At 38.8% G+C, this 18,463-nt stretch overlaps 1 long non-coding RNA gene across 1 annotated transcript; it reads right to left on the bottom strand.

Annotated features, from left to right (window-relative positions):
- Positions 1–640: 640 nt before the first annotated feature.
- Positions 641–2,100, bottom strand: LOC129736648 (uncharacterized). Its single transcript, XR_008733565.1, has 2 exons — positions 2,017–2,100; positions 641–1,916 (listed from the first exon to the last, which is right to left on the bottom strand). It is a non-coding gene; the product is annotated as an uncharacterized LOC129736648 (long non-coding RNA).
- Positions 2,101–18,463: the final 16,363 nt, after the last annotated feature.

Below are 18,463 nucleotides of genomic sequence, written 5' to 3' on the forward strand. Positions count from 1 at the left end.
TGCTTTTGGTTTGCTTGCTTCTGATTTCCTTTTGTGTTCTCATTTGTATTTCCTCCCTCTCCTCTGCCATAGTCTTTTGCTTGTTATAATTGAAAACTGATAGGAGAAAGGTAACTTTCTGTAAATGTTCCCTGTGCACTAATGTTTAAAAATGTAGTACTCGATGAGCCTTTGAGCTGACTACTGGGGTTGTTAGATCAAGGTCATAATGAGTTGGTACGTTTGCTTACTACAATATATAGGAGCCTAATGGCAGCTGCAATCATTTACTTTCACTCCCTGGCTCTTCGAGAGTTATTTGCTTGGTTACATGAGTTGTCAACAATAATGCAGATGGGGATGAAACCTGGAGAAATTAACATAAATAGTGTCAACGTGCTGTCTTCTGATGTAGTGCCAGTTTCTTTAGAATTCGTTTTATTGCTCTCAATATTTTCTTCTCATCGTCACTACCACAGCATAATTTCAACACTGAAAATTAATTTCGTCTAAATGTACTGTCCTGTTCAATCAGTGATGGAGGGTTCATTCAGTCACTCCCTCCTCCTCGCTTTTCCCCACCTACTATGCTATCTGCTGTTTACTGCTTGTTCTCTGGACTTTCACACCCCCAACGTTTGAGAAAGACAGAAAAATGCCATGGTATTTAATTTAGTTTATTTTAACTCTACTCCCTTGGGTTGTGAGAAAGTGAAAATTACTTTGTAAGAAAAGACTTGGCTAACATAAGAGAAGATATCACTAAATGCTGAATCTGAAAATCGAAGTGTAGACAAGGTGCTATTCAAAACTGGTAAAGTAATTCCTTTGATCTTCAGGCATGTTGTTTCATGACCAGCATCTCCTGAACACTGCTGTGCATTTTGAGGCTTTGTTGCTTTCCTTTTTCACCTCTGTTGAATTTACAATACGGTTGCAGGTTTCTGTGGTAGAAAGAATGGCCCTTTCATAGGATTCCTGTGGGAAGTTACAGTAGGGTGAACACCACAGGGGAAGGATAAGATTGATGTCTTCTCTTGAAAGATACATTTTAATCTAGTTTCTGAGAGGAATTCTGTATTCTGGATGAAGAGAGAGAAGAAGAGAGCTCAGGGTGGGTAATAAAGCTCATAGTTTCCAGCTCTGGGGGCAGGAGGGATGGAAGTAGCACTGGTTTGAATGCAGAGGCTGTACTGTTACCAGGATTTGCTTGTGTCCCTGGCCTGCAGGCATTCATCCAAGGTTTCTCTCTGCCCAGTACATCCATTCCTCTATCTCTGAATTCTTTTGCATTATTACAGTGTCTGTCTGGCTCCTTGGAGTGAGTTCCATCATGTGAAGTGAAATGGGTAGTAGGGAGATAGGGGGACCAGAGAAGAGATAAAAACTAGGCAAGAAATGTAAAATAAGGGGCTGAAAAAAGGGCACTCCAGAAATACTAGAACAGAGTGGTTGTATTTATATCTGCAAATTGCAGCTGCAGAGTCCTACTAGCAGCAGCAGGGCTGTCTTGCTGAGAAAGAGCAGGAGGAGAATCTTCTAGAAGACTGGGCTGTTGTAACTTGGTGGGGAGAGGAACAGGCAACTGCCCCAGGTTGGTGGAGAGCCAAGGGCTGGGGCAGGTGTAACGAGGTACCTGAGAGAGTGGTGGACATCCAGGTCGAATCACATCTACCTGGAGGCTGAAGGTGATGCCAAGCAGTAACAGTGTATGTCTTGGTCTCTGCTATTTTAAGTCCATTTGTCTGAGTGCTGAGTACCTTTTGACAAAATAAATCATGCTTTGTTTTGAAGATTTTCTGCATCGCAACCTTTTAGTAGTGCCTCTCATCTTCCACAAGAAAAACTCTGTTGGAGGCAGGTCTGGCAGGCTGTAGCGGCTATCGTCAGCCAAGGGGATATGATTGAAAGACTTGTATCGGAGTGGTCCTCAGAGCCTGTGTCAAACAGAAACAGCTTCAGGCAGGTAGCTAAGAGATGTGGTTGAGGGTCTGTCTGACAATCTGAGAAGGGACAGGTGCCTCCTACTAGAAATACTTGAATTTGGAGCGAGTCCAGAGGAGGCCATGAAGGTGATCAGAGGGCTGGAGCACCTGGGAAGACAGGCTGAGAGAGCTGGAGTTCTTCAGCCTGGAGAAGAGCAGGCTCTGGGGAGACCTTACAGCAGCTTCCAGTGCCTACAGGGGCCGCTGAGAAAGCTGGAGAGGGGCTTCTTACAAGGACGTGTAGTGACGGGACGAGGGGGAATGGCTTTAAGCTGGAAGAGAGTAGATTTAGATTAGATATAAGGAAGAAATTCTTCAATGTGAGGGCGGCGAGGCGGTGGGCCAGGCTGCCCAGAGCAGCTGTGGGTGCCCCATCCCTGGCAGTGCTCCAGGCCAGGCTGGATGGGGCTGGGAGCAGCCTGGGCTGGGGGGGGGGGTGGTGTCCCTGCCCGGGGCAGGGGGGTGGAACTGGGTGGTTTTTAAGGTCCCTTCCAACATAAAAAATTCTATGCATTTCCTCCCTCCTGTTGATACCTAGTAGAACAAGGAGGATTAATTGGTTATCTATCATTAGTCTGTATTATCATGAACAAACTGCTAACCCAGGCAGCCCCAGACAGATGATTTTGGCATGTAAAATGGGGTGTAGGGAGAGCCTTCAAGAAACTTGGATACCTGTCTGCAAATCCTGCAAGATGTCTAAATTCATTTTGATACTGTGCTTTGAATAGCAGCTGGTCTGTATTCTTCAGCTGGACATACTCTGCAGACTTCCTCAGTGCATGGTAGGAGATATTCAGAAAAATGTTATCCACCAAGGGAACATCAGACCTTTTCTACAGATTTTTCATTCTGAAATATAGATTCTGTATTTTTCACTCTTTGCTTCTAGAAAGTGTGGTAACAGTTCTGATCATCTGAGTAATAATGGTACTTGGACTACCATTTGCAGATAGAATTGACATAACCAAGAAAATGGAGATGGTAAATATATATATCTCGTATGTTATTGCCTTTCAGACTTTTTTCACCTATGTGAGCAGGTGACTTTAACATTATGGGTTTGAGCATTTCTCTGCCTGGATTGACTCATTACAAGGGCAGTCATTATGTTCCCTCCAGACAGATTTGCCTCTATATCAATTTAGCATACCTTTAATTACAACAAGGAACCCTTTAAAATTTCATCTGTGTTGTAAGGGTTTTTTTACATTCTAGTTGAATTCCACCCTGTAACATTAAATTGGACTAATTTACATACAACTGACCTTGCCTGAACCTATACTAATGTTAAAAAAAACAACCACAAACCCAAACCCAAGCTTAGAGTATAAAGTCAAGCAAGTCAAACACTTAAAAGTCCCAGGATCAAGGACACTTATGAAACTTTAAATCACCCCTTTCCTCATTCCAGGTGACCTTTGTTTTGCTCAATATAGAGTTCCCACTGAATAAGTAGTGGGTCAGTATTTCTTTTAGACATTGTTCTTCTGTTATTTACTGAGTTCTACTGAAACCTTGCATCCACAAATTAAAGAAAGCGTAGTCTCCTGGTGCTTTTGCATGGTCCTTTCAGTGTTGTATCTTGCTGATTTGCAGTTGTTTGTGAATTAATTAACATGGCATCCCTGCAGTTGAGGCAGTGTTGGCCCCTGTGTCAATATGAACTAGGCATAGATTAAAAGTGAGTGCTAATATTGTAAATCCAGTTTGAAGTGACTAGTGTCTAGTTTTGCAAAGCGTTGTGTTTTCTGTAGCATGTTATATGTTCAAACTGAGTTTTCTGTTGGTCTCGGTTACAGATGTGATTGTTCAGCTTGTCTGCAAATCAAACCCCAGGTGTCTATGCTCGAATTCATGACCCTATCACTTCAGTGAGGTGGAACTCTTAAAAAATTACAACTTCTACATGCATGATTGTATTATCAGAAGCTGTATGTCTAAGGGAGCTAAACTAAGCTCCTATGTGCATTTCTCTCTGCCATCTTTATTTTTGGAGAACTTGATTTCTACAACCCTAACAATTTCTTTTGACATAGTGTCTTGTAATGGAATTCTCAGAGGTAGTTTTTCATATCTGTGTGTACATTATATATCTAAAATGTAAATATTAAGTTATATGTATACGTGCATATAAAATATATATTCACAATTCCACTCCTCTGCATCCCAGCCCAGACTGACTTTGACCTTTTTCCCCTTGAACAAGGCAGAAACACTAATTGTAGAGAAGAGGTAAACTGGCTGCTTTCCATCCAGCTGTGTGATGCTTGTTGACACAAGTATTTGTCTTCTCAAATGAACAGCGGCATAGAAGAAAGCTCAGAGCTCTTACTGTGCTGGGGTGCCTCAGGGTTTGCTCAAGGGTGGTCAGGGTGCTGTGTGGATCATGCAAAGTCCACTTAGGCTAAAGGAGCTGTGAGGATATATATAGCTGATAAAGAAGCTATGAAATTCTGGCGGGTTTCTAAGTGAGCAAATATTCTCAGAGACTGAAAATGTGGCCAGACTTGAATTAGTTTAATGGTAACAGGAATTTCCTTCTGTGACATTTCTGCCCTTGCTAAAAATCCAGGTCTCTGCTTCAGAGCATGAAAGTACTAGATAAGGCTGTCCCAAATGTTAACATGCACCAAGTGTATTTTCACCAGACCTCATGCCAAAAAAATGACTCTGCTGCTTTACTCAAGATCAAAAAAAAAGTCAACAAACATCCAAAACTAAATGTCCCATTTGGAAAATTTGAATTGTTTTAATGAGAGAGATTTATTTGCAAGGAAAAACTGGATCTCAAATAGAAAATGCTAAGTATGCTTAACTACAGCCATCGGTCGTTATGAAGCCACTGTAAAGACCTTCCTCTGGGTCAGATACAAATCTTTTAGGTCATATTTGAATACTCCAGTAACACACAAAAATTTCAGATGTGCCAGTTTTCCTCCTACATTTTTTTTTTTTTTAGCAAATAAGACTTCCAGTTACCTGTCCTGTAAGCTTCTGAGAGATTCTGTTTCCTTGTGAACTCAGGTTGGATTAAAGCTTCTCAGCACAGCGATGAATCATGCCAGAAAACAGCCTGGAGTTCTTACTGGCATGCTGGACTTCCTGCATTGCGTTCATCATTCTGCTGGCCTTGGGCTGGTCAGGCCACCACTTCCAACCTTTGCTTCTCCAAACATTTAGTTGCTAAACATGGATGTGTTGAAGCGTGACCTTTTCTTTGCCTTTTTCCTCTGAGCTTGCACAACTTTTCCCTAGCTATCCAAAATCTGTTTTCTTTGTATATATTAAGGTGATTTGCTTTCATGGTGTACCTGCATCTCCAGAGAAAAATATAAATTAACATGAATTAATATTGGCTTTACATTCTTCCCCCCCACCCCCCCTATGTCACTCCTCCAGGTTTTCTTCCCTTTTAATTGGGAATGTGGTGTAAAGGGCTAATTCTGTAAAGTCTTGCATTTCCCAGTCCCCTTTTATTTCAGGGAGTGTATAACACTTTGCAGGACCTCCACTCAGGTCGGGATTCAGCCATTAGATTACTGAATATTCTTCAAAAGATAACCACAAAGATCTCATTACCTCAAACCCTTTTGAATGAGGCAGCAGGAAATATACCACATGAAGCAATCATGCGTTATTATTTAAATGGCCTAAGATAGATCCTCTTTTTCTTTACTAGCATCTTTGACCTCCCTTCTTCCTGTAGCCAAGCCACAGAAAAATTACATTTTGTAGCATACGTTTGTACACGATGCTCTCATTTGGTTATTTCTTTTCCAAGTGAAAACCACTTTCCTCCCCCACCCCTTTCGAAAATAAAATTGAATTTCTAGGAACTTAATGTGCAAACTTCACTGTTACATCCTGCAAAACTGAGATTACTAAGTGGAGTCAGAAAAGAAAGCTGTTTTTTTATGATCACTTAATCAATTTTAGAAACTTTAGATAGTCATTTGTGGTCTAGTGAATGCAGGGAACTAAATCCAGAGTGAATGCCAGAAGCAACAACTACAGTCCTTTTTTTTCCTAATTGAATTTTTTGACAATAGGTTCAAATTCAGAAGCCCAAGTTCTTAGTCTCCAAAATTCAGATACTTGGAACATTAAAATGATTAACTCACATTACAAGTATATTTACAATGTTCATGTCAACTGAATAGTGTGACATGCTATAGAATTCCTTCCTTTATAGTAAGGAAGCAGTAGAGCTGGGATTTTTAGTTTTGTTCTTTCTTTCTTCAGCCTTGAATTGGTAAATGGTAAACATTTTCAGTAGGGGAATGCAGGCAGAGGGGTGATCAGCACTGACAACATGCAGCTGTGGCCTTGCCTCAGCGGCAGTGGGTTGATTGACATGGATGATGTGCAGCTGTAGCTCGTTCCTGCTAAGTGGTTAAATAGCCCCGAGGAGTGTGGGAGAGGGGGTTGGGTGGGGGAGGAGCAACGTGGTCTGACCTCTGGGAGAAGGGGATATAGCACAGACAGTAGAATCTGACCAAGGGTAAAGCCTTGTGGCAGCCTACTAGTCTGATTGCGCTGCAACAGTTGGTGCCCCGTGTGAGGCTGAGTTGGACTCTGCCTACAACGGTTTTCCTCTTAGAGGAAACAATGGAAAATTTCTATTTTAATGGATTTCTGAAAAATTGTGAGTGAAAAATTTCCTACTATGTTGGAAAATATTTCTGCAAGCTTGTCCATACTGGCTGTTTCTACCTTTACTAGATAAAAAAATCATTAGTTCATAGAAAAATTAAGTGTGTGTTTTTTTTTTTAAACTGTGATTGCTGTTTGGCAACAAACAGAAAATTAAACTTCAGTAGCTCATGGAAAGCTACTGTATGCATTACAGAGATTAGAGGGGGTACTGCTATGTGTATAGCATAACTGTATGGTGTTTTTCAGCTGATTTGTAATGGAAGACTGCAGTGTATAAACACCAAAGTCTGCTATAAATGCACTCTGTGTTACCAGTATAAAGAACACTTTGATTTGATGATGCCAGCTAACTTGCCTGCTGTACTAGATATAGGCACACAGGGTGTCTGAAACAAAGCTGAGGAAACAACCTAGAGAGACTGCACTTGCTTGCTAGTTTTAATTAGCCATTCTCCTCCCTCTGTTCTCATGCAGGATTTTCATCCTTCAAATATATTTTAAAAATTCATAATGTTTACTGCTTGTTCACACTGCAGGCCATTTGATTTTTTTTTATAGTCTTGCTGGAAAAAAAACCCTTATACCCTGTCTTGCATCCCTTGCTGCCTTGGTCTTAGTCCAAGTTGCTTGGTCATTTGTTATATACGTCATAGGAGATCACATATCCTTTGTAGCATTTTTGTTCTCTACTCCCTTGAACTTCTTTATGCCTCAAAGAATTTGCTGCTTTATTTCTTCTTAAAGAATATCAGCCTTATTTGTCTACTAAATCACTAGGCTACTCAATTCAGTAAATAACTTGTTTTCCTTATGTTATGTCATCTCTATTTCTATACATTCTTTGGATAAAAATGTGGCAGTTCAGGTTTGTCAATATGAAAAGATGAGGATTCTTCTGCTAAAGTACCTTTAAAAAGAGAAATTGTACAACATACCTTGACAATTCTCTTTCAAACTTGAAAATGTGTTTCTATGCTTAATGAAATCATGCTTTTAGTGTATATTCCCTGGAGCCAAAGGGGTTTTAATGTGGATGTAGAATGTAGTAATTTTTCCACAGTTCCACATTAGCTGTTGTTGCTCGTTGGTTTACACCTGACTTGTTTCAGCTCCCTGAAGGTATACTGATTGTTAGTTAATGATGGTTAAAATTTCCTGTCCGCTTTGCTTGAATTCCTGGGCAGATCATGTTACACCTTGGCGTGTTGTGTGTGCCTACATGTGCATGATAGGTGTTTTCATAATTTTGTGAAAGATGATCTTTGTGTGCCCGAGCACATCTTTCCATTACATTATTTTGAGGCACAACAAACCTTTTGTTCCTTCAGCTCTTGAGAACCATTGTTGTTGTGCAGTAATAACTACATAATAAATACCTAGGCTGACGATGAGCCTGCACTGTGCTGGATGCTCTATAAGCTTACACAAAGAGTTAGTAATTTTAGGTTGCAAATTCTCTGAGAGTAAGAAGTCATATGTAGAAGAGGCTGTATTTAATAGAATATTTTGATCCTTTTTTTATGAATGACAAGAACTGAAGCATTCAGACAAGTGAGTGACTTGCGCAAGGTCAGAAAGGAAACTGGAGCTGCCCAGCTCATCTTTCTAGCTGGAGTTTCAGCAACTTAAATGTACACTCTTCCTTCATGTAAGTTCTCAAGTATAGTTCTTTGGTGCTTCAGGCACTTTTCCTGAATAAGAAATTTGTTGAATCTTCCCCCTACTGCTCCTCTCCCCCCCGCAAGCCCCAGTTTGTTTTGAAAAATTAAATATACAGTAAAATTAAAGAAGATGCAATGAAAATGATTTTCCATAAAATGAGTGTGGTAGAAGCAGATGGAAATATAAAAACATTCTGGCTTTGATTCCATGATGATTTATGACCTCTTTCTTAAAGAGTTTTAGAAGATTATTAAATTGAAGCACAGAAAAAAAATATCAGCCGTTAGAAAGAACTGAATTTTTAGCTAATTTCCAAAAAAATACTTTATAGGGGTAGACCCATATTAGCAAAAGGAAAGTATCTGAGTATGTATTTTCAAAATGGACTTCCTAATTATTTTTTTCACCTAGTTATATGGTACCCATGAGATGGGTGAAGCAGACCCTTTTCTGGTCTAACATTTCCACATTGACAGGCAATGCGAATAAGAATTTGACTGAGCCAGTGCCCTCTGTCCTCTAGCCTGTCTTCCCTGACCTATTTTCTTCTTTTATCCTCATTTTTTTGCATATTATGAAAGAGCAGTCTGGTAGAATTCTAAGGTTTCAGATTATAATCCACTACTACAGGTTATTTGGCTGAGGGATGCGATGATTGTTGCACATGAATAGCAATGCTTTTTTCAGTACAAATGTAAGGAATTATCTTTACAATTGAGTTATCAGTAAATTCATCACCAAGTAAGCTATTCATGAATTAATGTTTATTTTTCCAGAGTATTGTTATTAATTTCCAGTACACAAGGTCATAGTGGGGAAGCATCAGTCCCTGCTTGTGGAAAGCCAGAGTAAGATCCAGCTGGTGTGATTACACTACAGATGATTTTAGCTATTCCTGTAGCTGTAGTGTGTGAGACATGGGGCACTTCCTAATTAAGCTTCTTAATTGTTTATGAAGGTTTATGAAATCTGATGATTTTAGATGTGTGTGGGTGTCTGAAAAGCCTTGCTGTAACATAAAAAATACAGAACAGCAAATAGTATGTGTGATGGGGATAATGGTGATTCCTTGGGTTTTGCCGGTGGTTGGGACCAACAAACAGTAATGGTAGCCTTGCTGGTGGCCTCCTGTTCAGCTGTTCCTGTTCCAGCTCTGATCCCTGAGAATAAGGACGTCTGTGCTAATTTCCAGACCTGTTGAGTCTCGAGCCAGTAAAGCACACAATCTCTTGCATTGGAGCTCCTGATCACGAGCAAAACTACAGCAACCTGTGAACTACTGCACAGGATCAGGCCCTTTGCTCCCAACCAGCGTGGCAGTGGTCCATGGGTTACCTCATGGTATCGAGGTGTGTGTGGCCATGTTATGGGTGCCCTTATTTAGCCTTTCCATGCTATAGCTTCGTTCGGGATTCCTTGTTGGTCTACGAACTGTCCTTTTAATGTTTTATTTTTTTCCTCTGTCCCAATTAGTTTGTAAATGGAAGTCTCTTGTTACCGCTAATGTGCTCATTTAATCTTTTTAATTTCTTTTATCACTTCTGCATATTTTGGGGGGAATTGGGCAGTTTATAATAATTCCTATTAGCAAGGTGATCTAATTATTCACCTGAAAAATTCAACTTTAAAATAATTCACCTCTCTAAAAGGTATTTAGAAGTGTAACTGAGGTAAGTGCTTGATTCTGATTCAGTTAAATTCAATAAACATCTATTTATGCAAATCAGTTGGCCTTACAGTTCAGACATTCAATTAATTACAAGATTGATATGTGAAAAATTCACTTGCATAATCGTTAGGTTTCAAATTGCCTTATGGAGAGGGCTGTAACATATTCCCTCTTTATAGATGGAAAAGAGGATTGCAGGAGTGAGGTGATTTACTGATTAAATCAACCTGCGAGACACTGGCAGAACTGGAAGTAGGCAGGTAGTGAGCCTTGCCAAGCCCCATCCATTGCTCTGAGAGTAACCACAAGCTAACTTCAGCTGAAAACTTACCTCAAATAATTACTTACGTAATGCTTGCAGTGCTCCAGACAATTATATTCAATATATATTATATGTGATGAGTACTTAGGAGATGGAATTACTCATGCATATGTTATGAAACTGTATATATCACATGGGTTATAATTAAGGATATTTTTTGAAAATAGAATATTTATTCATTTATGAAAATGAGGATATTTATACTTTATATAACTTTTTAATTTTTTAAATTTTTAAAGTTTTTTTTGAAGGTCTAGACATATACTTTGTAGGAAAAATACTTGTAAGAGTTCCCCATCTCAAAACTTTTGGCAGTCAGTGGACTTTGTTAGGTTCTGCAGCTAGTGTAAGTCTCGGAAACAGTGTCAAACTATAATTTCCACTCCATTATGGAGAAATTGTAAGTGCAGTATAAATGAAATTAGAACTGGGTGAGAATATATGGCTTCATCATAAATCAGCTGATATTTCAGGTGTAACAAAAAATAAATGTACAGGCAGAATATTGTAATTGAGTCACGTTCAAAAATATTAAAAAGCTTCAAAGTGAATAATTGTTTCTCTTGTGAGTTCCTTCCCAGCATTAAGAGAACACGTGTAATATTGATGTATTGCACCAGTCGTCTGGAATGCTCCTTGCTGCTGGAGTAAACAGAGTCACTTTAATATTTTTGAAGGTTTTTCTACATTGTAAGAAGCATCATGGGAGCGTATTAGGTTCATTAGAATACTGAAGAAATGTTAGCAGCAGTTCTAAGTGCCTCTTTCCTCCAAAACAAATTTTGTTATTTTGAGAGGAAAAAATACAGGCAGCGAGCACTGGAAAGAGACTCATGCTGGACAAGATGAGGAGAAAAAACTGTAGCCACTGTTGATGTTTACAGTTGTGGAAGCTTTTGAATTTAGGGAGTCTGTGTGTTTTCACTCTTAAAGCTGCATTTTTTCACGTCATATGAAGAAATATCTAGCAAGAGATAAAACACTAATATAAAGTTCTGATAACAAGATGCAGCTTTCAAATATCTCAGTGGAGAAAGCATTGGGGTGTCTGGGGCATCTGTTGATCTGACAAGTTGTATTCTATACAAACAAAATATATACCTTAAAGAACTGTGTATCTCTCCTCCACTAAGAGTACTGTCTGAAACTGTTGCTTCTTGTTTTCAGACAATGGTAACGTGAAGAGTTATGCTGGTCCAGAGCACAATCTTATTTTATTTAGCAGCTGGGATCCAAGATGAAAGCCTGATCATGTGGCTGCACAAGAAAGCCTTCAGATAAGAGAAAGGTCCTCCTGGAATCAGCCTGGATGTGAGAAGCCAGAGTAAGGTTTGAGTCAAAGTTGATACATGTGATGAGTATGTGAGGATATTGCTTGTATCTCTATTGGAAGTAAAGGCCCTCTGGAACTGATTTGAAAAATTTTGGACTTTGGCTGACAGCTTGGCACATAAAGGATGGCAGAGAGCATCTAGGTAGACCTATCTAAGCAGAGTAGTTCTGTGAAACATTGGCCTGAAGGCGATTACTAAGTTTGTAATTTTGAAGGCATTATCCAAGTAGATAGTGAACTAGGAGCAAAAATAGTGACAATGGATGCAACTTTGGAATCACATAGGAAGTTGGAAGAGGGGTAGAAAGTCTCATTTAAAAAGTGGTGAAGGAATGAAAATTGGGAGGTGACAGGGTCACTGGGGAATCAAAGGAAGGCAAATATTCAAGTGAAAGGCTGGTTGCAGGAGGGAGTCATTCACAAACAAAGCAATGCAAGAATGGAAGATAACTCAAGTTTCAGAGACTACGTTAAGATGAAGTTAATGGTAGCTAAAAGCTAGGTTGCACTGGGTCTACTTTGAGTCTGGAAAAGAACAACTCTAGTAAGCTGTGGTAGAACAAGAAGGTCAATGATTAGAAAGAAAAGTGATAGACTGAGAAGCAATGGGGCTAGTAAAAATGAGGCTTTCACAGGTTTGTACTGAGAGGGGGGGCACTACTGTGTGATAATTACTTGAGGGGCAAAAAAAGAAGGAAATGCAGAGTGTGAGGGAGATCAGAAGCTAGGATGGGCAAGCAGATGAGTTAGAGTAACAGAGAAATCTAGGTACCTCTGGCACAGAAAGAGGTAAGGCTTGAGCCTGGTTCTGCAAAGTGAAATATGGTGCCAGCAGAGTTGTAAGAATCCCTCCTTCTCCCATTTCCTTCTGTCTGCTAAGGGACATTTAAAAATTGTTGTAGTTGATAGCAGAGTCCAAAGGTGAGAAGTATTCTTAAAGAAGGCTCTGTGTAATACACTGAATGTGGAGTAATAACAATAGCAGAATGCTCAAGCAGGAGCAGTGAAGGAGCAAACCTCAGTCAGCATTGGACAGAGGTTGGTTGCTTCATAAAGAAGCTTATGCAGACAGTAGGACTCTGACCTTCTGATAGTTCATCCTCAATTTCTGAGCTGGTGTTGTGGCTGTTGAAGTTGTGGAACCCAGAAGTGGCTGGGGCTCAGAGCACTTCCAGCCACCCATTTTGTCTTTGAGCACCCAGGATTTCCAGTCCTTGAGAGGGATTTCAGAGTAGTTAATTACATTGGCTTTCTTCTTTTTTTCTTTCCTTTTTGTTTGTTTGATTTGGTTTGTGGTTGTTTTGGGTTTTTTTGGCATTGTGTCTTATGTGAGGAGATATGAAGCACAGTAAGATCTGTCCTGTTGCGCCTAACTAGAAAGGAAATCTTTCTCCTCCGGTCATCCTTTATGTGAGTGTTTTGAGTCCTTGTCAGAATGATGTATCCCCAAACAGCATCAGTACTAATGTGGATAGTGAATTCTGAATAGATTTTTATGATGCGTATATCAGAGTTTTGAAGATCACTAGGGAAAATATTTCTGCTGACTGCAATTTGATGAAAAGCATACAATGCCCAAAATAGCTCTTGATTTTGGATGCTGTTGCAGTTACAGGTATCAGAAAAAACCAAACGGGTGAAGTAAAATGTTTTCTCCTGTTTCATGCATATATGCTAGCTCAACTGTGAGATGTAAATAGCAGTGATTGTCCCTCAAAATAAAAACTTTTCAGAATTAAAAAAATAATAATCCTTTGGAAACCTCCAATAGAATCATTGATTTTGGCTGACTGTAGAAGAATTTCTGGAGTAGCTATGACAGTAAATTTGCAAGTCTCTGTGATGTGGGGTTAAACAAAGCCCTATTGATAGTGCAGAGGCTTTTTATTTCTTTGTCTGCAAAATGGCACAGAACAAATTGAAAGATGCCTTCACAGTAAGACATTTTGTTCTTTGATTTCAGCTTTGATTCTCTTCAAACATGTGGAATTAGCACCTTCATTTAGATGTTCTCAGAAAGAACAGAAAATAGATGAATTTTGTGATTTCAGAGTGGTCCTATGAAAAAAAGATAGTGCAATGTGGGAGAAGGATGGTTTCATTATTTATTCTCAGTTTGGCTTCCTGAACACTGAAATGTTAGTGTTTTTGAAAGACAAGTTGTTCTAGTGGAAATTAATGTAAAAATGACATGGTATAGTAATTACTATTGGAATGTAGTTTGGGGATACATTAATGCAACAAATTTCTGTTTGTAAAAGGCAGTGATTTTTCCAGGTGGACTTGTTCTTTATAGTCTCTGTGCCTCAGTTTTCTTGTCTGTAAAATTGGGATCCTGTACATTACTCAAGAATCCCAAAAATCAGCTAATGTGCTATAAAAATGCAAATTTTTGTATTTTTTTCACTTATGGGTTTAAAATTCCTTAAAGTAGTCATAAAGATAACCATTTTAATTTCCCTTTGCCTTTTAATTCAAAGCAAAATAGTCATTCAAAAGATGGTAGTATATGAGGTCAGTTAAGTTCCCTTTATAGTCTGTGTAATTCATTTCTAGAATAGCTGAGTCAACCATTTATAATAGCCCTTAAAGTTCTTAGCAGTAAGCCAGAAAGCCAGTCTTCAGAAAGGTTAAGAAGACCAAAACATGATCTCTCTTGGCGTAGTAGCTGCTCTTGATAAATCTCTTCATTTGTAATTTATTGTTTGCACTCGGTGTGCCTCTGCAGCTCCAAGGCTTCTCATCTGCTCGGAATAAGCTTGTTCTTAAGTTTAGGCTGACAACCCAAGTGCTGATGTTATATTTAAGTAATAAAGGAACAGGGACAACTTGGTTTGATCATGTGAATCGTGAATATCTGCAGATCGAGTAAACTTTCACCACTAGATCTGTCTGTAATGATAAATAAGTGATAGACAGTATCACTTATCTATGGTTACTGTATGTGGGATGCTGGGCTTGGCAGCCCAGCATGGTGCCTATAATGTTCCACCAGTAAAGCTGAACCTATACTGTCAGTTGCCACATACAGATTAAGAAAACATAGCAGAATCCATAGAGTGCCACACTACTATACTGTATAGAACAGTGCTGTGGAGCTCTTATGTCATACATTTTTATTTGATTTTTGTATTTACCTAGTGCACTGACAGCACATAACAAATAATAGGAAAGTAATACCTGTGGAGATATTATTTTTTATTAGTATAAATAAATAAATTCAATCGGGCGTAATAGTTTCATTTATTTGAGAGACTAAGATTCATTACTTTATTTTTTGGTCATTTAAGTAAATAAATTATATACTGTGTGGCTCATAATCTTCTATGAAAAACTTCTTTGTTTTCTTTCATTCTAGCAATTCATAAACACATTAAGTAAAATTCTGTGTTTAAATAACATTAAAATGGTGACACAAATTAAAGTCACAGCAGTATGAAAAAAGTACAGTCTGCCAAGCTAAATTTGAATGTCCTAATTGTGATTATTTATGTTGCAATCTAAGTGCTGAACACGTTTTTGTAATGAATGTGTTTGTAAATTTCCAATGGGATTTAATTTTTTTAAAATACAGAGGTAGTGGGAAAAGAAAAGCTACTATGACTATAATTTTCTTCCTCCTCTGCTGACACAAACAGCTACGCAAACTTTAAAACTATGTTATTTTATCAGAATGCATTTAAGGAGTGAAACGCAATGGGTGGTGGTGTTGTGGTAAGATAATCACCCCCTGAGGTGTACTGAGACACAGTGTGGCTGATTACCTCTAATCCTGTTGGGATGTAATTATTTCATGGTAACGATATTCTTGGAACTGCCTTACTGCTGTTATCAAATTTCTTTTAGCTTTATATCTAAACACATTAAACAATGACTTTGTCAACTTTGAGGTCCATTGAGATTAACCTATCTTTTCACAATGTTTAATTGGCAGTTGAAAGACTTGGGGTTTTTTTTTACAGTCTAGTTTCAATTTCATTGTAAGATTCCAGCAGAATTGAGAGCAGAACAGTAGAAGACTCTGATCCATCCAAACGAAGCTGCAAAGCACAAAGAATTAGGAAATTGGTCTGGCTGGCAAGCAGGGATTCTAAGAAAATTAAAAATAGGTGTGCACTGAAGTTGTATTGGGTCTGCAAGCCTCCTATTTTCAGTACAGGGTAAGATGATATATGGATAGTCTCAGTTATAGAAGCTCACCAGGAAAGGCAGCCTGGAGGTCCTAGCAAGGCCTTGGTGATGGGTTCAAGAGAAAATGCAGCTCCATGCAGGCTAGTTTATCTTGCTCTTTGGTGCGTTTTGCAGTCTGTAGTGAGTTTCTTGCTACTGGAGTAGCCAGCAAGCGTTTACGGGACAGCTAGATGAAAGCTAGTGTGTGTGCCTTGGCTGCATGGTAAACGTGCCATCAGATTCTGTTGATATAAACATTTGCTAGGTGTTTAAATGAATACATTTGCTTGGTCAAAGTCTGAAGTGTTTGAGCTTTTCCACTTTCCTTCTGATCTATACCCCTGGTCCGCATGGGTCACATACAGAGTGAAAGTGCAGGAGAATGGGAAAACACTGGAGTCCAAACACTGATTTCCACTTCTGCAGTGTTTATTTTTTGTGGCTTGTGAAGGCAGCTCTGATCTCTTCAGCCAAACCCGTTACTCAAAGGGAAGCTGCTCAGTGAGTGGGTATTTGCAGATCAGTTCCCTAACTTTTAACTGGGAGAAGAGGCACATAGTAGAAATTCAGAGTAAAACTTCCATTTCTCTTGCTGTCTTCATCTATCATCAAATCAAGATATTAATTCCAGGAATCCTTGATGTTATATCTGATTTACGTCATCAGAGGGTATACTTAGACCACAGGGCAGACACTTCATAGTTGGGCTTTTGTGCTTGAAGACTTGCAAAAGCATGCCATGGGTTTCCTCCAGCATGTGTGCCTGCCTGTACTGCACACAGAAATCAAGGCACATGGATGAGGAGAGCTCTAACTCCAGTGCTGAACTCAAAAGCTGGGTTGAGGAGCTGGAAACGTTCCCTGTCTTACATCTCAGCCAAAGACACTGCAGCTCTGGAGTCTGTCTTGGTGGTTTGTAAAACTGAAAAATGAATCTAGGAGTTAAAAATGGATTGTGCTGAATTTTGCATTTTCGTGTAAGAGAGGGAGAAGAGCAAGAAATTTGTCAGTGGATAAAGGCGTATTGTTAAGTCATCACATTTTGAAACTATTGAGCCTTTCCTGGAGACGAAGAATTATTCTGCTAAATCCTCTGAGCCCTATTAACTTAAGCAAGGATAAAGAGTTGAAGAGTCCTTTTGGGGCAGAAGAGATTATAGAATGGAACAAAAAGATCCTGAAGCAAAAAATACTAGAAACAGTTATGGGGGAAAGGCTTAGAGTAAGATTCATGCTTTTTTGTTGCATAAATTTATGAAAGAAAGACTCAGGAAACTGAGAAAGTTCGATCACTGTTTATATGCTATGTCTAAAGCAGAGTAGGATCTTTCTACATTATGATAGCAAAAATTCAAATGGTTTGGTTTTATTTGTAATTAGTGTATATATGAATGTTGGCTTTTAGGGATGATCTTCTTATAAAGAAAGGGGAAAGGACAAGCAAGATTAAATGCTTTCTGGACCTCTGCCCATTCCACAAATCACATTCTCCTCCAGGCTTTTTCAGAAGAACATCTGTGTTTTCTACTGAATGGTTTACTCAAAGATGAGTTACATTCATTTATTTTCTAAAGTAGGGCTTGTTTGCACTCTATTTAGAATAGATTTCTGTCTTATTATACTAATGCATGTTCAGTCCTAATCTAATAATCTGATCTGGATTACTAAGTGCTAACAGAGCTGTTATCTATCATGGATGAGTTTATCTTGGTGAAGGTGACTATTTCCAAAGGGAATAAGCAAGATTTCAGAGTATGTATGTCAATAATAAATTAAGATACAGGTAGTGCATTTTAATAATGAGAAGGTAAAATCATAATTGAGAGGCTCAAACCTGCTGTGATTTAAAGTAGACTTTAATTGATAGAGATTTGCAAGGTACATGACCATTGTGCAAGTTAAGCGTTGAACTGAGAGAACAGAATACTTTTGAAAATTATTTTTGCAAGAGAGGAGGTGTCAGTTTAAATGAATTCAACTCCAGTTCCATCTGGTACAGTTAAATTCTGCCTGAATTCTCTTTGGAGTGTAACTGTTGGTTGGTGGTGGTTTTTTTTATTCTTACGTACAACTTTGATATAAAATCATTGAAATTCTGATCTGAGTCATTGGAGGTGCTTCTTACAGAATATTCTAGCCTTGATAGAAGCCATTTTCATTATAAAATCAATTATTAATTGTTTGAAGGAACAGGCATGAAATCCAAAATCACAGGTCTTGGTGGTAACAATAGGATTTTCGCAGATTAAAATGTTGACCTCTTGTTTTGGAGATGGGTTCTGTTTTGTGCCGGTAAGATACTGAATCTCCTATGACCAAATTTAGGAGTTCACTTTTGATCTGTGGAAGTTTTGTTTGAGAGATGAGACCTTGATCTAATATTTGAGTTTTACTTTAAGTTTGCTGGGTTACTGAAGGAAGAGTAATCAGGTTTAAACGCTGCAATGGCAAACATTTGAGTAATAAATAGAGTAGTGAATAGGAATATTCCTTCTAGGAGTTTAAGTTCCAGTACTTTTTTGTGTCAATGGTAAGAAAGGAGAACGAATGCTCAGTTATTGTGGCCACTACGTGATATGGTATGTCTGCTGCCTGCTTCGAAGGGAGAGAAGACTTTGCCTGAAGTGTGAGTTTGTACTTTTAATGGAGGAGGTGGCTTGTGATCCTGACAAACAGGTGACTGT

Source organism: Falco cherrug, chromosome 8 (genome assembly GCF_023634085.1).
Source record: "Falco cherrug isolate bFalChe1 chromosome 8, bFalChe1.pri, whole genome shotgun sequence".
In the NCBI taxonomy this organism is placed as follows: domain Eukaryota; kingdom Metazoa; phylum Chordata; class Aves; order Falconiformes; family Falconidae; genus Falco; species Falco cherrug.